Source organism: Nerophis lumbriciformis, linkage group LG31 (assembly GCF_033978685.3).
Source record: "Nerophis lumbriciformis linkage group LG31, RoL_Nlum_v2.1, whole genome shotgun sequence".
In the NCBI taxonomy this organism is placed as follows: domain Eukaryota; kingdom Metazoa; phylum Chordata; class Actinopteri; order Syngnathiformes; family Syngnathidae; genus Nerophis; species Nerophis lumbriciformis.
Genome location: NC_084578.2, coordinates 24,347,093 through 24,375,000, shown reverse-complemented (window position 1 = coordinate 24,375,000; position 27,908 = coordinate 24,347,093).

The following is a 27,908-nucleotide window of genomic DNA, read 5'->3' as shown; positions in this document are numbered from 1 at the left end:
AGATTGAGGAATTTGTGTCCAATGTTCGTTGAGACGTTTTTGCTGTATGGGGGGTTGTACCAGATGATGTCGTTTCGTTTTCTGTTCTTTTTTGGCTGGTTTCCTGGCGTGGGTTCATAGGTGAGGGTGAAATTGTATCCGCTTTCATCAAGGGCTTTTTGGTACGGGGGGGTTGCTTGGTCAAATTCAGCTTTGCTAGATGACAGCATCGATAGCCTTTTATTGATTCCGGTAGGTATTCTTTTCGTGGTGGTGGGTGGGTGGTTGCTGTCATGGTGCACGTATTGGAGTGTTGTGTTGGGTTTCGTGAATGGTTGGTAGCTGTTATTTCTCAGGTTGAAAGTGACGTCAAGGAAGTTGACGGTTTTCTTGTTGGCTTCAATCGTGATCCGTAGGCCGTTCTCTTTGAAAATTTGGCATATGCGCTTCTTGGTATTCTCGCTGCTCCTTGGCGAGGCGCGACACACTGCCAGTCCGTCATCACGGTAAATACCAAGGTTCAGATTGATGCTAGCGAGCTGGGAGAGGAGGAAACTCCCAACGAGTTCACACGTTTCTGCTCCGTCAAAACTTCCCATAGTGACGTCAAATGTTGCATTGTTCTTTTTTTGCCATGGTGTACTGTTGTGGATGAGAATGGAGTTTTTTGCGTGGATGATGATGTTTCTTTCGTTGCCTGTGATTGAGTCGTAGTCTGAGGCGAAGTCTAGTGCTTGAGTCAGTAGGTCTTGCGTGATGGAAGGGTAAAATTCCTCGATATCAAAGGAGATAAAGTTGTGCTGTTGTTTGTCTTGGATGTTGTTGAACCATTTGATTACTGCTGCTGTATTTCTCCATTGGTTGAGTGGTGTTTTGTCCTTGATTTTTGTGTTGACTCTGTCCAGGATTATTTTGCTGATTTTTCCTATTTCAGATTTAGTTGGGTTTATTAGTCGGCATGTTGGGTTATTTGCGAAGTTGGGTTTGTGGTCCTTCAATGTGATGAAGGCTTCCTTGTTGGCTGTGGCGTCCACCCTGTCCTCAATGTCCAGTTCAGCCGCGATCCTTTTATTTTCCAGGTGGATGTTCTGTAAGGTGTTGGGTTGCGCTTTTTTGTATGATTTGGTGATGCTTCTGTCCAGTAAGGTGTGGTGTTCTGGTATGTTCATTCTGTAGAAGTTTGTGGTTTTATCGGCAGCTATGATGAGGTTGTTTACTTTCTTGATGCGCTCCTTGTCATTTTTCAGCTTGGTGAGGAGTGGGTTGCGGATTGGCTTGAATTTGACTGATTGTATCATTTTGAGCATGTCGTTCTCAAAATCCTTTAGTTCCTCAACTGTGGGTGGGTTCTTGGTAGATTTGAATCCGTAAGTTTCCTTTTGCATTCCTTTTATTTCAGGGTGGAGGAAAAAATGTGCTTTCCACCGCATCCTTCTTAGGAAGTGTTCCGTCTTTTCTATGAGCCTTAGCTTGTAGTCATTCTGCGCGGGTATGGGAATGTTCTTCGTGGAGTAGTCGATGTTGAATTTTTCCATATCTGATCGTCGTACAGTGCTCAACAAATGTCAATTTGGAGGGGAGTAATAAAAGATGCAACCTATGCTTGAAAGAGAAACTGTTTATTATTTACCGTCAAGACCTGTCATCCCTCAACAAGCGCAGCGAAATTGTAACAACATGCCGCCATAGACGGAAACACCTCCTAGGTAACACATGAGCCAATCACCACGCCCCTAGGCCAGCCTGTACCCACCCACTCTGTGCCCTATATAAACCATGGTATGCGAATGCTCCCATTAAAATCTCCTGATGATTGAGGGTACCCCCCCTCATGAAACAGGCCTGCAGAGATGAAATAGTCTTGTGATTTTTTTCCCACACATACATATATTGCGCTCTACTACGGTATCGAGCACAATTTTTTCGGATAACCTTATTAAGACATATACTCCGCTCCAAATTGACATTTGTTGAGCACTGTACGACGATCAGAAATGGAAAAATTCAACATCGACTACTCCACGAAGAACATTCCCATACCCGCGCAGAATGACTACAAGCTAAGGCTCATAGAAAAGACGGAACACTTCCTAAGAAGGATGCGGTGGAAAGCACATTTTTTCCTCCACCCTGAAACAAAAGGAATGCAAAAGGAAACTTACGGATTCAAATCTACCAAGAACCCACCCACAGTTGAGGAACTAAAGGATTTTGAGAACGACATGCTCAAAATGATACAATCAGTCAAATTCAAGCCAATCCGCAACCCACTCCTCACCAAGCTGAAAAATGACAAGGAGCGCATCAAGAAAGTAAACAACCTCATCATAGCTGCCGATAAAACCACAAACTTCTACAGAATGGACATACCAGAACACCACACCTTATTGGACAGAAGCATCACCAAATCATACAAAAAAGCGCAACCCAACACCTTACAGAACATCCACCTGGAAAATAAAAGGATCGCGGCTGAACTGGACATTGAGGACAGGGTGGACGCCACAGCCAACAAGGAAGCCTTCATCACATTGAAGGACCACAAACCCAACTTCGCAAATAACCCAACATGCCGACTAATAAACCCAACTAAATCTGAAATAGGAAAAATCAGCAAAATAATCCTGGACAGAGTCAACACAAAAATCAAGGACAAAACACCACTCAACCAATGGAGAAATACAGCAGCAGTAATCAAATGGTTCAACAACATCCAAGACAAACAACAGCACAACTTTATCTCCTTTGATATCGAGGAATTTTACCCTTCCATCACGCAAGACCTACTGACTCAAGCACTAGACTTCGCCTCAGACTACGACTCAATCACAGGCAACAAAAGAAACATCATCATCCACGCAAAAAACTCCATTTTCATCCACAACAGTACACCATGGCAAAAAAAGAACAATGCAACATTTGACGTCACTATGGGAAGTTTTGACGGAGCAGAAACGTGTGAACTCGTTGGGAGTTTCCTCCTCTCCCAGCTCGCTAGCCTCAATCTGAACCTTGGTATTTACCGTGATGACGGACTGGCAGTGTGTCGCGCCTCGCCAAGGAGCAGCGAGAATACCAAGAAGGGCATATGCCAAATTTTCAAAGAGAACGGCCTACGGATCACGATTGAAGCCAACAAGCAAACCGTCAACTTCCTCGACGTCACTTTCAACCTGAGAAATAACAGCTACCAACCATTCACGAAACCCAACACAACACTCCAATACGTGCACCATGACAGCAACCACCCACCCACCACCACGAAAAGAATACCTACCGGAATCAATAAAAGGCTATCGATGCTGTCATCTAGCAAAGCTGAATTTGACCAAGCAACCCCCCCGTACCAAAAAGCCCTTGATGAAAGCGGATACAATTTCACCCTCACCTATGAACCCACGCCAGGAAACCAGCCAAAAAAGAACAGAAAACGAAACGACATCATCTAGTACAACCCCCCATACAGCAAAAACGTCTCAACGAACATTGGACACAAATTCCTCAATCTGATTGACAAACACTTTCCCAAAGACAACACCCTAAGAAAAGTATTCAACAAGAAAAACATTAAATTGAGCTACAGTTGCATGAACAATATACGACAAATCATCTCAAACCACAACAAAACAATTGCAAATGAGCCGTCGACCCCCAGACAGAGCGACTCCAAAACCAACAAAGGATGTAACTGTCGAAAGAAACCTGATTGCCCTCTCAACGGGGGGTGCTTACAAACATCAGTTGTCTACCAATCTAAGGTAATACGCAAGGACATTAACACATCCGACACATATGTAGGATTAACCGAGGGAGAATTCAAAACCAGATGGAACAATCACAAGGCTTCTTTCAGGAACAAAAACCTGCGAAATACCACAGAACTCAGCAAACACATTTGGGACCTCAAAGACAATAATGTTGAATATTCAATAACATGGCAAATTCTTGCATCCAGCACACCTTACAATAGTGGTAATAAAAGATGCAACCTATGCTTGAAAGAGAAACTGTTTATTATTTACCGTCCAGACCTGTCATCCCTCAACAAGCGCAGCGAAATTGTAACAACATGCCGCCATAGACGGAAACACCTCCTAGGTAACACATGAGCCAATCACCACGCCCCTAGGCCAGCCTGTACCCACCCACTCTGTGCCCTATATAAACCATGGTATGTGAATGCTCCCATTAAAATCTCCTGATGATTGAGGGTACCCCCCCTCATGAAACAGGCCTGTAGAGATGAAATAGTCTTGTGATTTTTTTCCCACACATACATATATATATATATATATATATATATATATATATATATATATATATATATTATATATATATATATATATATACAACGTTTATGGTTGATGAAACTTTTTTTATTCCACCTGCAATTTTTCCACACATTTAAATGTCTTTAAATACACACTAACATTGGTTTTTAAAATGGCAGTGACATGGCCACCCTACTCACTGTACTTTGCAGGTTTTAAATGAAAACTTCTATACATAATTATTCTGTATTGTTATAATAATCCTAACATTTAAAATAGGTAGCTATCAGCGCTAGGTTGCAAGCTATCGATTAGCTGCGTTAGCTGCCAGCTAGCAATTAGCGTTCTAGTTGTCAGCAAGCTATAAGCAGCGCTATACTGTATTCTTTGAATATCTTCGTATTGCACAATAACAACAAGGCACCTTTTGTATCACTTTAACTAAAACACAATTTTATACAAGATAAATAAGTAGGGGGTCCCTGCTACACCTTTTCATCAGTTTGGGGGTTCTTGGCTTGGAATGCATTGAAGACCCCTGCACTATACAGGAAACATAACATGTACTGTATATTTGTATTTCCTATATATTGAACATAATATACAGTATATACAGTAAAATCCAACGGTGCCATATTACGGTACATGGGGTGCGTGTAAATTCACGCCCGGTTGCCAACTTAGCCTGCTCTTTGCACTTGAAGCACTTGCTGATCACTCCAGCAGCACTGAGAGTAAATTCAGCCAAACTACCTTTTGGTAATGTTGCATATTTCATTACAAACAAAGAGATTGCCTCAAACAAACGCTCCAACAAAGGTAAAGTAAGGCTCAACGTTTCCAAATATGCTCTAGCTTAATGCTAACATACATTGGCTTTGCTATTGACAAGCTACTATAGCACTGTTAGCATTAGCGATTTTACATGGCGGTTTCAACACCTCAAAATTAGTTAACGAAAACTACAAGTAAGATGCATGTTACGATCAAATAGCCGGTGCGTAATAAGTAAAATATTTACAGTATTAACAAAATGTATGCTCCAAAAAAAAACATGCCATAAACTATGCACTACCAAACGTGGTGGACTTGCAGTGTTGGGTGTGCCAAGCATGGTATTACTGTCCCAAGTGTGAGTACACCACTAAAGCATGAAGACGATCGCACACGTCATTACAAAACAACAATTCATCCATAAGTGTTTACATTACTGTTATGTTGAAGTCGTTATCATGTTTAGGCTGTCACGTTACAACTAGGCTATGAAAAAAATTTACAAGCACGTGAAGTCAGTCAGTATGTTTCCATGCACTAAATTAATCTGATTTCTCAAGTACCGTATTTTTCGGACTATAAGTCGCTCCGGAGTATACGTCGCACCGGCCGAAAATGCACAATAAAGAAGAAAAAAAACATATACGTCGCACTGGAGTATAAGTCGCATTTTTGGGGGAAATTTATTTGATAAAATCCAACACCAAGAATAAACATTTGAAAGGCAATTTAAAATAAATAAAGAATAGTGAACAACAGGCTGAATAAGTGTACGCTATATGACGCACAAATAACCAACTGAGAACGTGCCTAGTATGTTAACCAACACATCATGGCAAGAGTCATTCAAATAACTATAACATATAGAACATGCTATACGTTCACCAAACAATCTGTCACTCCCGATCGCTAAATCCGATGAAATCTTCCCCCTCGGTGTCGCTCCTGGTATGCGCCCCGGTAGCGTCCATTCTTTCTGCTGCTCGATTGCCGTTTTCTGGTGCATATTTCACTACGTCCAGCTTGTAATCTGCAGTATATGATTTCCTTTTCAGTGCCATTTTAGTTCAGTCCTTCTCAGTTTTTATAAGTTACCGCGATTGTTGATGTGGTCCATTTTAATAGCTCCGGCAGTAGCGTATAGCATGTAGCAGTTAGCATTCCAAAACCCACAATGCACTTCTGCCATGACCCGCCCTCGCCGAATTCTTATTGGTTGGCGTGTGAGTGACGATTGCTGACGTGTGTGTTTGACGATTGCGGACATTTGCTTCGTCGCTCACGCGAATGAGATAAATAATATTATTTGATATTTTACGGTAATATGTTAATAATTTCACACATAAGTCGCTCCGGAGTATACGTCGCACCCCCGGCCAAACTATGAAAAAAAGGTCGACTTATAGTCCGAAAAATACGGTAATTCAGCTCAAAATAAACTTTCTTAAATGTAAACATCTTAATCTAATAGTGTTTGGCTTTTGAAAAATCGGACTAACACACCTAGATTATGCGACTGGAAATCAATTTTCTCCAAAATGTAGACGCTATCAGTGCACCAATCTCCGTGGAGGACCAAGATGCCGCTTTTTAACTACATTATTCAGAAGAACAAGCCGGTGGGAGGGAAATGTTTACACCAACAAGCATACACAGTCAATATGTAGAAGTTTAAATAAGTCAATATTTTTAAAATATATCATATAAAAACCTACCCGCTTTATAAGTCTCAGGATGTTTTCAAAGAATAAATTTGAAACATGTGACATTACGCTAGCACTTCCCTGCAGGAGGAGAGACTGGTGGAGAAAAACCTCCAAACAGCCGTATTTTGACACTAAAACTTGTTGTATACACAATTAAATTAATACAGAGTAAAAATAGTATGTGATATTTTGTTCGTCAATAGTCGCCAGTAATGGAGGGGGTTCGGGTTTTTTGTTAAACTAACCCACAATGCATTGCCAGCAGCCATATTGGAAGGCTGTGTTTACCGAGAGTACTAGTTCACTCTAGCGCTACACACCATATTTCTAAACTATTCAGTGGAAAATAACAATGCACCAGCTTTGGTACGATGGAGAAATACTCTTGAGTGTGAGAATCCTTACCAGATTGACAAATCTGAGTGGAGTAGAGATCACGACATCTTGCCAGATGTTTCAAACCCGGGCTTAGTGAATTCCTAATGTGTCAATTTAGCCCATTTTACACTTTGTAGGACTTTCAAAATTACAAGAGTCGAGAAAGCTATGACCGGTTTGTTTGAGAATAGGTTTATTCGTATAATCCCATTGGACATGGTGTTGTCAAGGCTGAATGTCATGCACGCTCAGAAATTATTAGACAATATTAGAATATTGACACCCTGGATAATCACGGATAACCAATCATCAATCAATCAATGTTTATTTATATAGCCCTAAATCACAAGTGTCTCAAAGGGCTGCACAAGCCACATCCTCGGTACAGAGCCCACACAATGGCAAGGAAAAACTCACCCCAGTGTGACGTCGATGTGAATGACTATGAGAAACCTTGGAGAGGACCGCATATGTGGGTAACCCCCCCCCCCCCCCCCCCCCCCCTCTAGGGGAGACCGAATGCAATGGATGTCGAGTGGGTCTGACATAATATTGTGAGAGTCCAGTCCATAGTGGATCCAACATATTAGTAAGAGTCCAGTCCATAGTGGATCTAACATAATAGTGAGAGTCCAGTCCATAGTAAGGATAACCAATCAAAGGTCATCTCAGCACAGTGTGACTGTAAAGCAGGATTGGGAAAATGCTGTTCTCATGTCGCTTCAGTTTTGTTTTATGTGGAGGCCACAGTCCGGATAAGAGAAGTGAGTACAGAACAACTCACTTTTATCAAAACAACTACTATCAAAGTTCTTCCACCAAGCACGTCAGGTTAATGCAAAGTGGAGCTGTCATTTATTTCAGATTGATTTTTATTTACAACATTTTCTTAAGTAGCTGAATTAAAATGATCTGAACGAACACAAAGCTGTCCATAGAACGTCACATCTGATTGGTGGATTGCAGCAATCCATGCTCCACTTTGCCGTTCACTCATTCGTTCATCCGCTTCCCCTTGTCCAGAAATAAGCTTAGGAATGTGGTAAAAGCTAGTTATAGTGTAGCTCTACCACCTCAAGTGTGGCACGCGTCGTCAGATATAGATGAATGATCAACAACAATGAGCTTGCTTACAAACAAAGCTTTCCAATGTGGCCACTGATAATGCCTTGTGGGATACTTTAGCAAAAAGCCCTCCATTAATAGTGGTAGATCACATGACTGTCGAAGTTTATTGGTACATTTACTGGTTGCGCACCTCCTCATTCTGACTGTTAGACATAATATATTGAATTTCCGCTCTGATTAAAATAACTATAATCAAATTGAACAATAATGACATTATTTGCTAATGGACATTACTGCGATTGAAGTAATACTGCTTGATAGGGAAATTAAATGTTGGCGATGAGGCAAAATGAATTCCAGATGTTGAAAGTGCTGATAGAAATTGAAACATGTGAAGGAAAATAGCAGTCATGAAAAGTCACATCTGGAAAACAGCCTCAAGAGTAGGACACAAAGTTGGACATGTTTTCCCTGTCCTAAGTTAACTTGCATGTAGCATGTACAGTATGTTAGCCTTTTATTGTGTCGTTGTCATGGCCACCAGCTCAGTATTAATAGATACCAGCTGTCAATTAAAACACACACAGAGAGTTGAATAGCAGCCATTGTTCCGTGGAAGCGATGTGTCAGGGGAGCTTTCGTGTGGGAGGCTGCTTGGCAGCAAGTCATGTGATCCACCAGAGGATCCAAGAATTGCTTTGCAGAGTTTACAGTAGCAAAGTTTCCACACATTGACGTGTTCCTCATCAACTAAATCATTATTGCCTTATTTCACATTTACAGCTCACATTCACGTTTACAGTTATTCTGCTTTCAGCTCTCATTTTTCTTTCTGTAGTTCAATGAAAACATAAAGAGAATTCAACTTCTGCTTACATTTTTTGTCTTGTGCATTTTATTCATCATTTTACTTTCAATCTTACACTATGTCCTAGTATCTATTGGATCATATTTGTATTTTTTGATCTTGTTCTGTCGGAAGAAGAATATTGTACAATAAATAACCTCAACTTGTCTTACTTTGAGGTGGTATTGTGGGAAAGAGGCGTGCTCAGATTCTCCCTTGCTGGCGTGTAAGAAGAGGCTATGAAAGAACCGGGGGAGGAATATTCCAGAATGTCATTCCAAACCCCAGTGGCTATGGAAAAATGTGTGCATCACACAGAACACTTTGGATCAAGTACTTTGCAGCACAAACGTCAACTCATTTCTAAGACATTTCAAACATGTTAGAAATAAGTTAGAAGTATGTTTACTGCATTGTCAATAGAACAAGACAATGCATTGTCAACATGTCATTTTGAACTGTTCAGTTTGACAGTCGATTCTTATCATCTTGGGAGTCAAACTCTGGCCCGCGGGCCAAATTTGACCCGCCGTGTAATTTCACTTGGCCCTTATCAAATTAACACTAAAGCTGGCCCGCCGATTATATATTGCGGCAGTGCCTCGGTAACACCGCATTCACCGCTAATTCTAATACTTGCCAACCCTCCCGGGAGTCTTCCAAACTTCAGCGCCCCTCCCGAAAATCGTTAGGTCTGCTTTTCAGCCAGTCCAACGAGTGCTGGCCCAGTCACATAACATGTGCGGCTTCTGCACGCACACACAATTGAATGCAACGCATACTTCATCAACAGCGATACAGGTTACACTGAGGGTAGCCGAATAAAAAACTTTAAGACTGTTAGAAATATACGCTACACTGTGAAACCACACCACACAAGAATGACAAACACATTTCGGGAGAACATCCGCACCGTAACACAACATAAACACAACAGAACAAATACCCAGAACCCTTTGCAGCATTAACTCTTCCGGGATGCTACAATGTGTGTGTGTGTGTGTGTGTGTGTGGGGGGGGGGGGGGGGGGGGGTTGGTGGTAGCGGGGGTGTATTTTGTAGCGTCCCGGGAAGAGTTAGTGCTGCAAAGGATTCTGGGTATTTGTTCTGTTGTGTTTATGTTGTGTTACGGTGCGGATGTTCTCCCGAAATGTGTTTGTCATTCTTGTTTGGTGTGGATTCACAGTGTGGCGTATATTTCTAACAGTGTTAAAGTTTTTATACTGGCACCCTCAGTGTAACCTGTATCGCTGTTGATGAAGTATGCATTGCATTCACTCGTGTGTGCGTACAGAAGCCGCACATATCTTGAGACTGGGTCTGAACGATGTTAGAATGGATGAAAAGCAGACATGACGGTAGAAAAAAATCACTAATTAGCCACACCGTTTTTAAAAGACTCAGAGTACAAAGCGTAGGAAAAAAGTAGCTGCCTATAGTTCGGAATTTACAATAATTCTATTAAATGAAAATTGCTAGTCGGTTTGAGGAATTAGTTTGCCATTTGGGCTTGTCACTCAACACTGTCCACAACACAAAACAATCCAAGAGAAGCAACTAACAATTTTACGTCATGTTGTTGTTATGATAGAATATACTTTCAATGATAGCTAACGTTAGTATCAACACTATCTATCATTAACTAACCACTAGGGTTGTCTGGATACCAATATTTTGGTACCGGTACTGGTAGCAAAATGTATTTCGATACTTTGATACTTTTCTAAATAAAGGGGACCACAAAAAATTGCATTATTGCCTTTATTTTAACAAAAAATCTTACGGTACATTAAACATACCGTATATTTCTTACTGCAATTGTGTCCTTAAATAAAATAGTGAACATACTAGACAACGTTTCTTTTATTAGTAAGTAAGCAAACAAAGGCTCCTCATTTAGCTGCTGACGTATGTAGTAACATATTGTGTTGTTTTTCATTCTATTATTTTGTCAAAATCTGTTAAAATGTAATAATCACTTATTTTTCTGTTGTGGATGCTTTACATTAGTTTTGGATGATACCACAAATTTGGATATCGATCCAATACCAAGTAGTTACAGGATCATACAATGGTCATAATTCAAGTCCTCATGTATCCAGGGACGTATTTCCTGACTTTATAAACAGAGTATGCATTTTAAAAACTTAAATGTGCAAGTAAAACTAAGAGTGCATGAAATACGTTGTTATGAAACAAATACAAGATGTTATTTTATGAAACAACAACAAGCCTAATTTAATTTCAATGAAAGTTTAAATTGGCTTGTTTTTTCACTATAAGGCTCATCAGAAAGCCCAACGCCGGCCTTTTGGTTAGCAAATTTGCTGATCAGGTCTTTAAAGTCCAATTGACTTTGAATTGTAAGTCAAGCAATGCGATTTAGCCTCTTGGCTTGTTGTGGATCTATGGATCTTATTAAATTCTTTACTAGTTTCAGTTTTCTAAATGCCCTTTCTCCACCTGCAAAAGTCAAAGGTAATGTTTTTTACTTTGTTGTTGTCAGCTATTATGGCGCCTTTTATTTTATATTGCTATGAAAACAAACAGCAACAAATCTTTAAATATTTAACTTTTTTGTATTTAGGCTATTCCAGTGTCCCACTAATAACACATTTTACAAGACCACATTGAACACATCATGATAACGCAACTAACATTCGTCAGATGCTCATAATTAGTCATTAGTAACAACATTTTATGATTAATATCCATAAATTAACATTCTTAATAAATGAAGAATAAGCACACATTATATTGAGCAGTCATATTGTTGGAGTTATCCGACTTTTTTGTGGCCATAAACGCATCACTGGCGGAGGCTAAGTGCCATGAGTGCGTGCAGAATATGACAGATGACATAGAGTTGGTTTTGGCCTAGTTTGTACGGCAGAAAATTACCAGTTTCGCTAGATACACGTTTTTTCCTAATATTGTTCATGTAGTTACGGCCGAACATAAACAGTTTTGCTCAATAAAGTGATTGTTGGAAAACCTGTCCTCCTTAAAGCGTCTCGACAGACATTACAAAAATTGAACAGTTGCTTATCTTTTAGAAAGGAATGTCTATTGTGAGCGAACTGTGGTGCTGAATTTCCCCCAGGGATCAATAAAGTACTTTCTATTCTATTCTATTCTAATGTCCTGGGCCCCTGCTCTGCTGCTCCTCCCCCTGCCCTCCTTCCCAACTCTTTTCTGGTGTCCGGAATTGTGCTTTTTGGGGGGGCATCCTAACCCTGCTGGAGTTCGCTCGCACTCACTTAATTGCAATGAGGAAGAACCAACAGAACAAACCGCGGTGTGGACCAAACCATTTTTTTTGGAAGTGGCCAAGAAGGTTATTGAATTTATTAAATTTGAACATTGTATGACTTGTGGCTTTGCTTTAATTCGGATTCATTCGAATTAATATATATGAGTTCAGCTTATGCATAATCATTTTGTCATGGAGGCTACAGGGGGCTCTCTGTGGGCCCTTAGAATAGTCATCGCCTTTCATCGCTATACGACGGCCCGATGCGGCACTTAGAGCAGGTGGGTGAAGTGACCCAACGGCAGTGACGAAGATGACGGAAGCTGGAATCGAACCTGGAACCCTTCAAGTTGCTGGAATGGCCGCTCTACCAACTGAGCCACGCCGCCCCATATTTTTAATACATATATAATTTTTTTCAAAACTTGCATACATTTTAATACATATATTTTAATACGGAGACACGTATAGTTTAATACATTTTAATACAACATACCAGTGACGTGCGGTGAGGTTCATGACTGGTGAGGCACTGACTTCATCACAGTCAGATTTACAAACACATGAACCCTAAAGAGTATCTTATTCACCATTTGATTGGCAGCAGTTAACGGGTTATGTTTAAAAGCTCATACCAGCATTCTTCCCTGCTTGGCACTCAGCATCAAGGGTTGGAATTGGGGGTTAAATCACCAAAAATGATTCGTGGGCGCGGCGCCACTGCTGCCCACTGCTCCCCTCACATCCCAGGGGGTGAGCAAGGTGATGGGTCGAATGCAGATGACAAATTTCACCACACCTAGTGTGTGTGTGACAATCATTGGTACTTTAACTTAACTTTAACTTTACACATACAAACTGTAGCACACAAAAAAGCACATTTAACAGAAAAAAACGTTGTTATGGTCTTACCTTTACTTATAAGTGCGGGAACAGTGGTGTTCGTGTTGGAGGAGTTGTGAATGAATGAAATATGAACTCCGTGCTGCAGTCTGCAGGTGTACCTAATGTTGTGTCCCTGCAGTCGTTCACGGCTCCTCCGGCGCGAGCATTGTTGTTTTTGCACTTTTTGGCTTCTTGTTAAGTGACTTTTTTTGGGTGGATTCGGTCTTGCACGTGGAGGGTTTGGGTGTGGGCTTAAATTGGTGTGGCGCTCCCATCGGGGGGTGCACTCTGCGGCGGAGGTGCATTAACCGGCACCAGGAGGTGGGTTTACTGCGAGCCTGACACAGTGCGTCTTCGCAGCAGTTTTATGATTGCTCAGCACAAGAAATACATTACACACATACAGTTGTTGACAAAATACACTGTACATTACATACCTCAGCTAACTAAACTATGGAAATGTATAATATAATTCATATAGCAATACGGTCTCACTGCACAGCAGGCCAGCAGTTAGCCGAGTCAGCAATCCATGTTGAGACACAACGCAGTGACGTGCCTCAACTGGCTGCTGATCACCGCACCGTCTCTTCTCAGTATTTGAACGGCAAATGTGAAAATTCAGCGATTTTGAATAAAAATAATCTAAAACTGGTGAAGTTAAATGGAAAATAACTTTATAGTATAATCACTGGATACATAAAACAATTAAACATTTTTTTTTTCTTTTTACATTTTTTTTCTTTCCATGATGGCAGGTGAGGCCCTGCCTCACCTGCCTCCAGTGACCGCACGTCACTGCAACATACATATATTTTTAGTACATACATACATCTTTACAAAATATACATAACTTTGTAATTAACATTACAAAGTACAGTACGAGGAACCAAGTTGAATATTCAAGTTAAGCTATTGCAAGCAAAGCTAATGTATTCTTATTCAGTGGGAGTTTTACCTGGAGCAGGATGATGATGTCTTTGTTATCGTTACTAAATGTTAACGCCATTTCTTCCTTTGTGTTGTTGGCTGCAGCCGAGTCGCTAAAGGTGCCAAATGCAGGAGTTGCAGCCTTACATCTAAGTTGGGGACGGCGTGGCCCGGTTGGTTGAGCGGCCGTGCAAGCAACTTGAGGGTTCCTAGTTCAAACTCCGGCTTCCACCATCCTTCGTTGTGTCCCTGAGCAAGACACTTCCCCCTTGCTCCTGATGGATCATAGTTAGGGCCTTGCACGGCGGCCATCAGTGTGAATGGGTGAATGTGGAAATAGTGTCAAAGCGCGTTGAGTACCTTGAAGGTAGAAAAGCTCAGATTGGAAGTATTCCCTCCACTTGCCTTGATTTTGGCGTCACAAATATTGCAGAGAGCGTGTACTGCATCGACATCGCATTTGGAAAAGATGAGCCACATTTTAGAGCGTTTTCTATTGGCATTGTTGGGTTTTTGTCATGAAACATTAATGGGTTGCAAGATTACTAAGAACACGTCTTCTTTGAAATCGCCTGTTTTCCTCTCAAGTGTTAGCAAGTAGTCACCACCTGCAAGTGCTAATTCAAACAGACATAACGTCACGCGCAACCCAGGCACCAAAACATGGCACTGCGGCAGCTTACGTGAATCGGTGCCCGGCAGTACCGGCTGGTATCGGTCGGTGCCAAAAAAGTACTGGATTCAGTGCCCATTCATATTGACAAAGCATGATCATAAGGTAAGACAAGTTTATTTTGTAAATGCAGTTAAACCGGATGTATGGCATAGCACTTTAATTTTGAAGCCAGAAAAGTGTGATTGGTTTGAGAAAGGTTCTTGACATGTTTTGATGTCGGATCGAGTGTTTGCAATAAAAAATGTTTCCCTTCAACTTCCTGTCAACCGGCTTTCATTTCGGTTGAGCGCTTTTATTTCATCTTACTTACTAAATCAGTCACAGTAAAAATTTAAATGTTATGTAATCATTGCACCTTAACCGTATTCTGAACACGGAAGTGAAGCACCACCCACCTGAACGACGCGCGCAGCAGGCGTTTCTGCAGGGATGTATATATATATATATATATATATATATATATATATATATATATATATATACACACATAAACATTTGACCATACATAAATATATTTTTGTATACATTACTTTTCATTTTTGACCTTTCTGTTTCAGTGCAGCTCCCTCTGCACTCACAAAGTTACATTTGTAGAAACAAACTGCATGTTGGCAGTGATTTTAATTCCAGATGCAGAAATACTTGTTCTGCAAAGTCAATCATGCACTGTAAAAGTCAATGGATTTTACAGGCAAAAAGTTGCTGCTCAGGCGCTAGAATTTTACCATAAAAATAACAATGGTGCCAATTTTCACTTTATAGTAATTCGGTCTTACAAATTATCGTAAATTTTACGGTAAAATTCTGACGTCTGAGCTGCCAGTATTTCACCGCAAAATCTATCTATTTTTGAATGTTTGCTGTTTGAGGTGGTACTGTAAGGGCCTGCAGTTTTAAGTAGAGACACTGATGAGGATTCATGAGTAATATGGCTGAGGATTATCTTTCCTATGCTTGTCATACTTTCAGACGTTTGACATTTGAACCACTCCCAGAACACTTAACCGCCGACAAAAAAGAGCGTCTGTTTCTTTTAATTTATGGACGGGAGGAAAGTTGCGTCAGTGAAGCTTAAAAAAAACCAGCACAAATGCTTTATTGTTATATTGATGGTGTCCATCCAAGATTAATCAAATCAGGCAACTATTAAAAGCAATAAAGGTTAAAGATGTTTAAATCAAAATTCCCAGTAGAGCATGGTTGCATTTGTGTTGCTTTGGTAACTTGTATAAATATCCAGTCCTCTCCTGTTTATCACTGTTAATTAGTTCCATTAATAATTATAAATCTTTTCATTTCACTTAAAAAAACTGTTTATGACCATCTAGATAAGTTTTTGAAATTATTAGAGCCCTTTAAACATGAAATACACTGGTCGCGCTTTTACAATTGTTTAATAAAATATAGTAGAAATAATAATACTAATACGATATATAGGGCCTGATTGAGTAAGATCCAAATAGCACACACTAAACAGCGTGTGCAAACTATAAAATTGTGTGTACCATTGATAACTGGTCCAAAAGGGTGTAGACCGCCTTACTTAAATGAGGATTTTGCGTGTACTAGCGGCATTATGTGCCCATGTTTTGCAATGTTGAACAAGCAACACACATCTGTAGTATGTAATCGCAATCTAGACAACAGAAGATAGGAAGGGGGGGGGTTACCCACGTATGCGGTCCTCTCCAAGGTTTCTCATAGTCATTCACATCGACGTCCCACTGGGGTGAGTTTTTCCTGCCCTTATGTGGGCTTTGTACCGAGGATGTCGTTGTGGCTTGTGCAGCCCTTTGAGACACTTGTGATTTAGGGCTATATAAATAAACATTGATTGATTGATTGAATGAAGATACAAAACCGAAAACGAGTGAAGTTAGCACGTTGTGTAAATGGTAAATAAAAACAGAATACAATGATTTGCAAATCTTTTTCAACTTATATTCAATTAAATACACTGCAAAGACAATATATTTAATGTTAGAAATGAGAAACTTGTTTTTTTTGGCAAATGATCATTAACTTAGAATTTAATGGTAGCAACATATTGCAAAAAAGTTGGCACGGGGGCATTTTTACCACTGTGTTACATGGCCTTATCTTTTAACAACACTCAGTAAACGTTTGGGAACTGCTTGCTTGATGTACAGCTTAAGTTGTTCAACAGTTCGGGGTCTCCGTTGTGGTATTTTAGGCTTCATATTGCGCCACAAATTTTCAATGGGAGACAGGTCTGGACTATAGGCAGGCCAGTCTAGTACCCGCACTCTTTTACTATGAAGCCCAGCTGTTGTAACACGTGGCTTGGCATTGTCTTGCTGAAATAAGCAGGGCATGAGAACATTGCTTGGTTGGCAACATATGTTGCTCCAAAACCTGTATGTACCTTTCAGCATTAATGGTGCCTTCACAGATGTGTGAGTTACCCATGCCTTGGGCACTAATACACCCCCATACCATCACAGATGCTGGCTTTTCAATTTTGCGCCTATAACAATCCGGATGGTTCTTTTCCTCTTTGTTCCGGAGGAAACGACGTCCACAGTTTCCAAAAACAAATTGAAATGTGGACTCGTCAGACCACCGAACACTTTTCCACTTTGTATCAGTCTATCTTAGATGAGCTCGGGCGTGTGCAGAGTTTCTGGGTGTTGTTGATAAATGGCTTTCGCTTTGCATAGGAGAGTTTTAACTTGCACTTACAGATGTAGCGATGAACTGTAGTTACTGACAGTGGTCTTCTGAAGTGTTCCTGAGCCCATGTGGTGATATCCTTTACACACTGATGTCACTTTTTGATGCAGTACCGCTTGAAGGATCAAAGGTCCGTAATATCATCGCTTATGTGTAGTGATTTCTCCAGATTTTCTGAACCTTTTGATGATATTACAGAACGTAGATGGTGAAATCCCTAAATTCCTTGCAATAGCCCGCTGAGAAATGTTGTTCTTAAACTGTTTGAATTTGCTTACGCATTTGTTCACAAAGTTGTAACCCTCGCCCCATCTTTGTCTGTGAATGACTGAGCATTTCATGGAAGCTGCTTTTATAACCAATCATGGCACCCACCTGTTCCCAATTAGCCTGTTCACCTGTGGGATGTTCCAAATAAGTGTTTGATGAGCATTCCTCAACTTTCTCAATCTTTTTTGCCACTTGTGCCAGCTTTTTTGAAACATGTTGACCATCACAACACTGCAGCGCATGCATGCGTCTGGAATGATCCAACCGCAAGAAAATGCATATATTATAACATATATTATGGTAATACATTTACTGAATGAAACAGCAGACACCATCAATTACATTTGTTTTTATCAGCCCCCTAAGTCATCCAGCAACTATAAAATTATATTGCTGAATAGACGACATGTCTAATATTTTTTCATATTTGACAGTCCAAATATGTTGACGAGCATACGTAGAACGGGGCTGCAGTGCAATCCCCTCCATGTTCATAGCCATTTCTGCTCAATGGCCAGTTTGTACGTACATTTCAGGCGTATTAAACAAAGACGTAAAATAGTGCCTGCAGATATTGTTGTTTCAGCTCAATAATTGTATTTGCATTTTCTCCTCCCAGTATTTTGGGTGTTCTGATGATCAGCATATATTCTGCATATTCATGAAGACAGACACGCTAAATTGATGTGCTCCTTATTTTGTTCACTCAAGATTAGCAATCCTCTGTCCTGTCCGCAGTAGAGCAACCCTGCATGTGCTATCAAGTTTGCATGTGCTTTAGGGCATGTCCCCAAATAAACGTTTATGTTTCGTTTTTGTTTTGGGTTGAAAAAATTAATCAATCCCCACATTGTCCTATCAATTGCTGGGTTACAGTCACGTAACTTGGAGGCACTTCCGTGTTTCAGGTGTCTCGAGTCCAATTAGGTTATTGTTTTTTTTACCTGCATCAGTGCAGATTTGGGTGTATTTTGAAAGGTTTAGAGGCAATTATATAAGCAATTATGAACAAATATTTGTAATGAAATGGAGTGGGATAAGAAAAAAATATTTGGGGAAAGATTTAAACCATTCATCATCCCCAAGACATTTCTGCTCGCTTCAACCTCACTTCCTTCGACACTTACAAAGAGTTAAAGAAGAAAATATATTTACATCTGGACTGGAGGGGGTCCACAATTTAAGCACTAATCCGTTAAAGACAAAGTTGGACTTATTCGTGCATCGGTAAGTAACGTATTTGATTGACATAATGAGAGCCTACCTGCTATGATCGTGTTACTAATGAGAAGAAAGATTCGATTATTTGCAGTTGATTTTGAGCTACAAATACTAGTCTCATCTACAATTCAAGTCTGCAGTTTTTTTTATGGTCTGACATTGATATTTTAGCTATCGATGACCCTGTTGTTCAGCAATGTTTGCTAGCGATATCAAGATTCAGTATATGCTGTTAAGCCTACAAGAGATTTATTAATGTAGTTTATTAATACTATAAAGGATATTTTCTTAATTCTAATGAATAGCACCAAAGACGTTATAATGAGGTCATGCATGTCGAAAAAAGAACAACAACTTAGCTTTAATTAAAGACCTACAATCACAATATTCATTACAAGGACTTAACCTTTAGTACTGTAGATCAGGCCCTCACTGTATACTGACTTGCCATGGGCTCATCTAATGGCCAATATTATTGAAGTATTAATATGTATAGTTCATTTAGCTTTAAAATGCCTAACTAGGCCAACAAATATGTAACGCTATGTGGCAAGGGACAACTCTACATATGCTATATACATTCACATCCAACTTAACTACAATATCAACTAAAGAACATTTGATAAACGTTCAAAGCACAAACACTGAAATGAGCAAATGAAGTCAGAGAGTAGCATATGTTATAAATAATTTCATAGAATAAAACAACAATCTATCAAAGTTAGCAGCATTTGAACACTAATACTTAAAAGGGGACCTATCGTGAAATGTGTCTTTTCTGACTTGCGCATGTTGTTACAAAGTTAGATACTGGTGTAAAACAATGTCAAAGTATCAAATCATAAAGTTCATGCATTTAAGCATGAGATTTGTTACTGGCTGTCGTAGTCTCACCCACCACTGTCAACTGTATATGAAGTCAGACTTATCTTCATTGAGTGCACGCAGATACAAACGTTGGCTGACTATCATTTATACGGCTCTTTTAGGTTTAATGCCTCCATACTTGTGTACTTTGTTACAAAGAAAAAGCAGCTCTTATGCATTACGCTCTAACAATTTGTATGTTTTAACTGTTCCCCATGTACGGACTGAATTTGGCAAAAGAGCTTTTGGCATTGCTGCCCCTATGGCATGGAATGCATTGCAGACGAAACTGAAACTCACTGAACTACTTCCATTTGGAGCCTTCCGTTCTGTCCTGAGGGACAGACAGCGAGAGACGTTTGCACTGTGCCTGTGTTTTTAAAAGGTGTAAATCTTTATTGTTTTACAGTTCTCTTCTATGTATTTTAAAATGTATGTCTTAAAGTATTACTTTTTTGAAACTGCTCTGTGACATGTGCTGTTGACCTCTTGGCCAGGTCACCCTTGTGAAAGAGATTTTGATCTCAATGGGTTTCTTATCTGGTTAAATAAAGGTTCTATATGAGCTTGCATGCAGTTTTCGATGTCCCTTTTTGCAGGGTTTGGCTACAAGAATATGTCATCTTGTAGTGCACAAGGCGAGCTGGATGTCCTAATTTGGACATTAAGAGACGGATTTACTAAGATCCAAACACCACGGTAAACAGCATGTGCAATCTATAAAATTGTGTGTACTATTCGTGGGCGTGTTGCGTGTGATTTAGTAACACTGCATGTGCAATTGTAAAGTGGTGGAGACCATCCATCCATCTATCCATCTTCTTCCACTTATCCAAGGTCGGGTTGCGGGGGCAGCAGCCGAAGCAGGGAAGCCCAGACTTCCCTCTCCCCAGCCACTTCGTTCAGCTCTTCCCGGGGGATCTCGAGGCGTTCCCAGGCCAGCCGGGAGACATAGTCTTCCCAACGAGTCCTGGGTCTTCCCCGTGGCCTCCTACCGGTCGGACGTGCCCTAAACACCTCCCTAGGGAGGCGTTCGGGTGGCATCCTGACCAGATGCCCAAACCACCTCATCTGGCTCCTCTCAATGTGGAGGAGCAGCGGCTTTACTTTGAGCTCCTCCCAGATGGCAGAGCTTCTCACCATATATCTAAGGGAGAGCCCAGCCACCCGGCGGAGGAAACTCATTTCGGCCGCTTGCACCCGTGATCTTGTCCTTTCAGTTATAACCAAAGTTCATGACCATAGGTGAGGATGGGAACGTAGATCGACCGGTAAATTGAGAGCTTTGCCTTCCGGCTCAGCTCCTTCTTCACCACAACGGATCGATACAGTGTCCGCATTACTGAAGACACCAAGTACCTCGGAGTGAACAAGACTCCGAGGTACTTGAACTCCTCCACTTGGGGCAGGGTCTCCTCCCCAACCCGGAGATGGCACTCCACCCTTTTCCGGGCGAGAACCATAGAGCCGGACTTGGAGGTGCTGATTCTCATCCCAGTCGCTTCACACTCGGCTGCGAACTGATCCAGTGAGAGCTGAAGATCCTGGCCAGATGAAGCCATCAGGACCACGTCATCTGCAAAAAGCAGAGATCCAATTCTGCAGCCACCAAACCGGATTCCCTCAATGCCCTGGCTGCGCCTAAAAATTCTGTCCATGAAAGTTATGAACAGAATCGGTGACAAAGGGCAGCCCTGGAGGAGTCCAACCCTCACTGGAAACGTGTCCGACTTATTGCAGACCAAGCTCTGACACTGATCGTACAGGGAGCGGACAGCCACAATCAGACAGTCCGATACCCAATACTCTCTGAGTACTCCCCACAGGACTTCCCGAGGGACATGGTCGATGCCTTATTTAAGTCCACAAAGCACATGTAGACTGGTTGGGCAAACTCCCATGCACCCTCAAGGACCCTGCCGAGAGTACAGAGCTGGTCCACAGTTCCACAACCAGGACGAAAACCGCACTGTTCTTCCTGAATCCGAGGTTCGACTATCCGACGTAGCCTCCTCTCCAGTACACCTGAATAGACCTTACCGGGAAAGTTGAGGAGTGTGATCCCACGATAGTTGAAACACCCTCCAGTTCCCCTTCTTAAAGAGAGGAACCACCACCCCGGTCTGCCAATCCAGAGGTACCGCCCCCGATGTCCACGCGATGCTGCAGAGTCTTGTCAACCAAGACAGCCCCACAGCATCCAGAGCCTTAAGGAACTCCGGGTGGATCTCATCCATCCCCGGGGCCTTGCCACCGAGGAGTTTTTTAACTACCTCAGCAACCTCAGCCCCAGAAATAGGAGAGGCCAGCACAGATTCTCCAGGAACTGCTTCCTCATAGGAAGACGTGTTGGTGGGATTAAGGAGGTCTTCAAAGTATTCCCTCCACTGATCCATAACATCCGCAGTCGAGGTCAGCAGAACACAATCCTCACCACACACGGTGTTGACAGTGCACTGCTTCCCCTTCCCAAGGCGGCGGATTATGGTCTAGAATCGCTTCGAAGCCATCGGGAAGTCGTTTTCCATGGCTTCCCCAAACTCCTCCCATGTCCGAGTTTTTGCCTCCGCGACCACTGAAGCCGCACACCGCTGGGCCTGTCGGTGCCTGTCCGCTGCCTCAGGAGTCCTATGAGCCAAAATAACCCGATAGGACTCCTTCTTCAGCTTGACGGCATCCCTCACGGCTGGTTCTAGCCGGGGACGGCGTGGCGAAGTTGGTAGAGTGGCCGTGCCAGCAAACGGAGTGTTGCTGGTTACTGGGGTTCAATCCCCACCTTTTACCATCCTGGTCACGTCCGTTGTGTCCTTGGGCAAGACACTTCACCCCTTGCTCCTGATGGCTGCTGGTTAGCGCCTTGCATGGCAGCTCCCGCCATCAGTGTGTGAATGTGTGTGTGAATGGGTGAATGTGGTAATACTGTCAAAGCGCTTTGAGTACCTTGAAGGTAGAAAAGCGCTATACAAGTATAACCCATTTATCATTTATTTATCATTTACCGCCATGACAGGCACCAACTACCTTGCGGCCACAGCTCCAATCAGCCGCCTTGACAATAAAGGTGCGGAACATGGTCCACTCGGACTCAATGTCCAGCACCTCCCTCATGACATGTTCAAAGTTCTTCCGGAGGTGGGAATTGAAACTCTCTCTCACAGGAGACTCTGCTAGACGTTCCCAGCAGACCCTCACAATGTGTTTGGGCCTGCCAGGTTTGTCCGGCATCCTCCCCCACCATCGCAGCCAACTCACTACCAGGTGGTGATAGGTAGAAAGCTCCGCCCCTCTCTTCACCCGAGTGTCCAAAACATGAGGCCGCAAATCCGATGACACAACTACAAAGTCGATCATGGAACTGCGGCCTAGGGTGTCCTGGTGCCAAGTGCACATATGGACTCCCTTATGTTTGAACATGGTGTTTGTTGACGAGCACAAAAGTCCAATAACAAAACACTGCTCGGGTTCAGATCCGGGCGGCCATTCTTCCCTATCACGCCGCTCCAGGTTTCACTGTCATTGCCAACATGAGCATTGAAGTCCCCCAGTAGGACAAGGGAATCACCCGGGGGGGCACTTTTTTTTTTTTTTTTCATTTCCTAGGGTCCGTGTTGGGGCCAAAACTCTTTAATGTATATATTAATGATATGTTTAATACATCCAAAGTACTGAAATGTATACTATTTGCAGACGACACAAATATATTCTACAGTAGTGATGACTATAATGAGCTCATAAATACAGTAAACACAGAACTAAACATAGTAAAAAAATGGATGGACACAAATAAATTATCTTTGAATATAAATAAAACTAAGATAGTGATGTTTGGAAATCGCAACATAACGTCTGAACAGAAAATAAGTATTGATGGTACCCAAATTGAAATCGTAAATGAGAATACATTTTTGGGACACCTCCTCCGGCACACAGCACGCCTCAAGCAGCCCACCCTTCCCCTCAGTTGTTTGGTAACCCTGTTACACATTTTGCCAAACAATTTTTAGATTGGGCTGCAAGCCAAATGAACTCCAACAATGTCACTCCATCCACTTTGGATGACGTCACTCCGCCCACTTCTGTTGACATCACTAAACCGGCGCGCGGAGATGACATCACTCCGCCGGCGTCTTCAAGGGAAGTCACTGAGAAGAATTTTTTTTTTTGCCTTCTATCTCCCTTAGTCAGCCACCTCCTAAAGACTTTATGCCAAAAATAAAGCATAATCAGAACAGTTTTTTGAAAGCTAGATTTAGTCAACCTCAGTCACCTCCGTCCCCAGTGACTCTGACTCCGCCCCAAAGGACTTTAGCCCCGCCCACGTCAAGGACTTTTTCCCTCTGTCCTCCCCCAAAATATCAGGTGGGGGAGGAAAAAAAATGTTCTGGACAATTTAAAGGGGAGAATTCTACCCCCCTCCTTACCTCCCGCCACCCACGCTTAAAGACTGTTCCAGAGCACGTCTGGTATCCGCCCCTTGAGGGGGGGGCTGGGGCCGGGAGCTGTGCTGGTGGGGCTGCTCAGCTGCACTCAGCCAGGCAGCAACCTCCATCCCGGCCGCCACCACCAGTCTTTCGACCTGCCAAGCCGCAACCTCCAGCTCGTCCTCCACCACCAATCCGTCGGCATGTCAAGCCGCAACCCCCAGCTAGACCGCCTCCGCCATGCTCATGGCTAACCTCAGCCCGGGTGGGCCTGCAGACGCCACCATCATCTCCGGTGGGCTTGCAGACGCCACCATCATCTCCGGTGGGCTTGCAGACGCCACCATCATCTCCGGTGGGCCTGCAAACGCCACCATCTCCAGTTCCTGTTCTTCGGCTAGCACCTGCTCCAGTTCCTGCTCCTCGGCTAGCACCTGCTCCAGTTCCTGCTCCTCGGCTAGCACCTGCTCCAGTTCCTGCTCCTCGGCTAGCACCTGCTCCAGTTCCTGCTCCTCGGCTAGCACCTGCTCCAGTTCCTGCTCCTCGGCTAGCACCTGCTCCAGTTCCTGCTCCTTGGCTAGCACCTGCTTCAGTTCCTGCTCCTCGGCTAGCACCTGCTCCAGTTCCTGCTCCTCGGCTAGCACCTGCTCCAGTTCCTGCACCCCGGCTAGCACCTGCTCCAGTTCCTGCTCCTCGGCTAGCACCTGCTCCAGTTCCTGCTCCTCGGCTAGCACCTGCCTCAGTTCCTGCACCCCGGCTAGCACCTGCTCCTGTGCCCGCACCACGCCAAGCTTCGCCGCCCGTGCCCGCACCACGCAAAGCTTCGCCGCCCGTGCCCGCACCACGCCAAGCTTCGCCGCCCGTGCCCGCACCACGCCAAGCTTCGCCGCCTGCGCCCGCACCACGCCAAGCTTCGCCGCCTGCACCTGCGTCCACGCCTAACTCGTCTGCTGCTGCGTCCACGCCTGACTCGTCTGCTGCTGCATCCACGCCTGACTCGTCTGCTGCTGCGTCCACGCCTGACTCGTCTGCTGCTGCGTCCACGCCTGCCATGACGGCGCCGACGCGCCTACCTCCCCGTCGACCACGGATGTGGCCGCTCCCTGGTCGTCCGCCTCGCCAAGTGCGCCCACCTCCCAGTCGGCCACGGATGTGGCCGCTTCTTGGTCGTCCGCCTCGCCAAGTGCGCCCACCTCCCAGTCGGCCACCAATGTGGCCATTACCTGGGCGCCCGCCTCGCCGGCTGCAGCGTCGTTCCACTCGCCGCCGCCACTTGACTTTGCCTCGGTGGATTCGGGGACACTTTGCCTGGCGACCCACCGCCAAGTCCTCCCTCCGCCCTCCCGTGACTTTTGACCCTGCATGTGTTTTATTTTTAGGACATCTAGGATCTGTCCTTAAGGGGGGGGCTCTGTCATGATCCGTGGTCGGATCATGTTTTGTGTTATCGGTTTGTTTTGGACTCCTTTTTTAGTTCCTGGTTATGCACTTCCTGAGTTTAGTCGCCATGGTTACTTATGATTTTCACCTGCCTTTTCGCGCACCTGTTGCTCATCAGAGACTCTATTTAGTTCTGCCTTTTCCGGTCACTCATTGTAGCTTCGTTGTTTGCTGTATGCAAAAGTCACGATTGTTTATTCCTGGTCTTGATTCCTGATTCCGGTGCTAAGTAAGTTTTTGTTTTAGCTTCTCGTGCAAACGGCACGCTTTCCTTTTGTTTGTTTTTTGTCTGTTTGTATCCATGTACTATTTAAGTTAAATAAACCAACTCCTACATCACGCTGTCGTCCGGAGTAGTCCGTGTAGCATTGGAGGAACGATCCCGCAGCAAGCTGCAAACCCAACTGTGACACAACACAAGCAATGCCAAACTATTAATCGATTTAAACTATTATACAATCATGGGGTCTGGTTCAAATATAGAGATGAGGGTCTTTAATTTCACCTGCTGCTGTACTCTGTCTCAAAGTGTTAACGTGCTCAATGTTTCCTTATCATTATTGCTATGTTATCTATTACCATTATTGCTTTGTTGTCTATTGCCATTGTTGGTATAGTCTTTATTCCTACATTGTTGATACAAATTATTGTTACAGTGTAATCATTATTGTTACCTGTGGTAATGCCACTATGATACAACATCTGTATTATAATCCTTGAACAAAGTAAGAGTGAAACTCATGTGAATAATCGCTGAATGGAGAACTGGGTGTGGGATTAAATAAATTATCTTCTTCCCACTCCCTTTCAGGCAAAACTGGACAATCATGCATTACATACTATACATTACCTTTTGCACTATATTAATTTATATTATTATGTGTTGTCAATTTTGTACTTTTTTATGTCATTGCCTGAAATAAATCAATGAAAAAAAATGAATGAATGAGACCGCCTTATTCAAATGAGGATTTTCTGTGTACTATATGGGCATCACCACAGAGACATAATCTCATTTACTGCACATTCATGTTATCATGCTACTACTTGCGGCGTTTCGCTATGTTTTCAAATATGCAGCAGACATGTACTATACTTTTATGGGCATTTTAGAAACATCCCTGCAGTGTATGTCGTGTAAAACCCCGTTTTTTTTGTGTTTTTTTTTACAGCCGAAGGTGCGCTCATTGGAAAGAGGCTACACTTACTACGCCACTCAAGACGCAAAAAATACACACATAAAGACGTTTTTTTCCACATAAGAAATATTTTAATAATATTTATCATTTAAATAAATCAATCAATCAAATGTTACTTACATAGCCCTAATCCCAAATGTCTCAAAGGGCTGCACAAGCCACAATGACATCCTCAGCTCAGATACCACTTCAGGGCAAGAAAAAACTCAATTCAATGAGAACAATGAGAAACCTTGCAAAGGATCGCAGATGTGGGGATCCTGATGGGTTATTTGTGGGAGAAAAAAAAAAAAAGATTAAAAAAAATACTAAAGTACACCAAAACACATTAATTGAATTTGTTTTAATCAGCACCTGAAGTCTTCTAGCAGCTATAAAAATATAAAATGATGTTGCTGAGTAGCCGATATGTGAAGTGAAGTGAAGTGAAGTGAAGTGAAGTGAATTATATTTATATAGTGCTTTTTCTCTAGTGACTCAAAGCGCTTTACATAGTGAAACCCATTATCTATGTCTATTTTTTTTTTTTTCTGACCATCCAAAATGTTGACACACACGTAAGCGGAGGATTCTCTGTCTATCGACTGTCTGAGCAGCGCGAGCTGTCTGTGGAACTGTCAGTTTGCAATCTCTGACACGTGCTAAATAAAACGCAAAATAGTGCTTACAAAACGGTGATGAGTGTTGATAAATCCCATTGTGCCTGCTAAATACTTATCTTTGCTTTTTTTCTCCCCAGTATTGTGGCCGTTTTGAAGATCAGCATATATTTGGAATATTGATGAAGACACAGACGCAAAATGGATTGCGCACTTTATTCTGCTCACTTAACAGACGCAATCTACTTAGTAGCCCATCCATCCATTTTCTACTGCTTGTCTCTTTCGGGGTCGCGGGGGGTCGCTGGAGCCTATCTCAGCTGCATTCGGGCGGGAGGCGGGGTACACCCTGGACAAGTCACCACCTCATCGCAGGGCCAACAAGTAGCATGCACATAAAAACTGCTTAGTGCATAATACAGTGACATTGA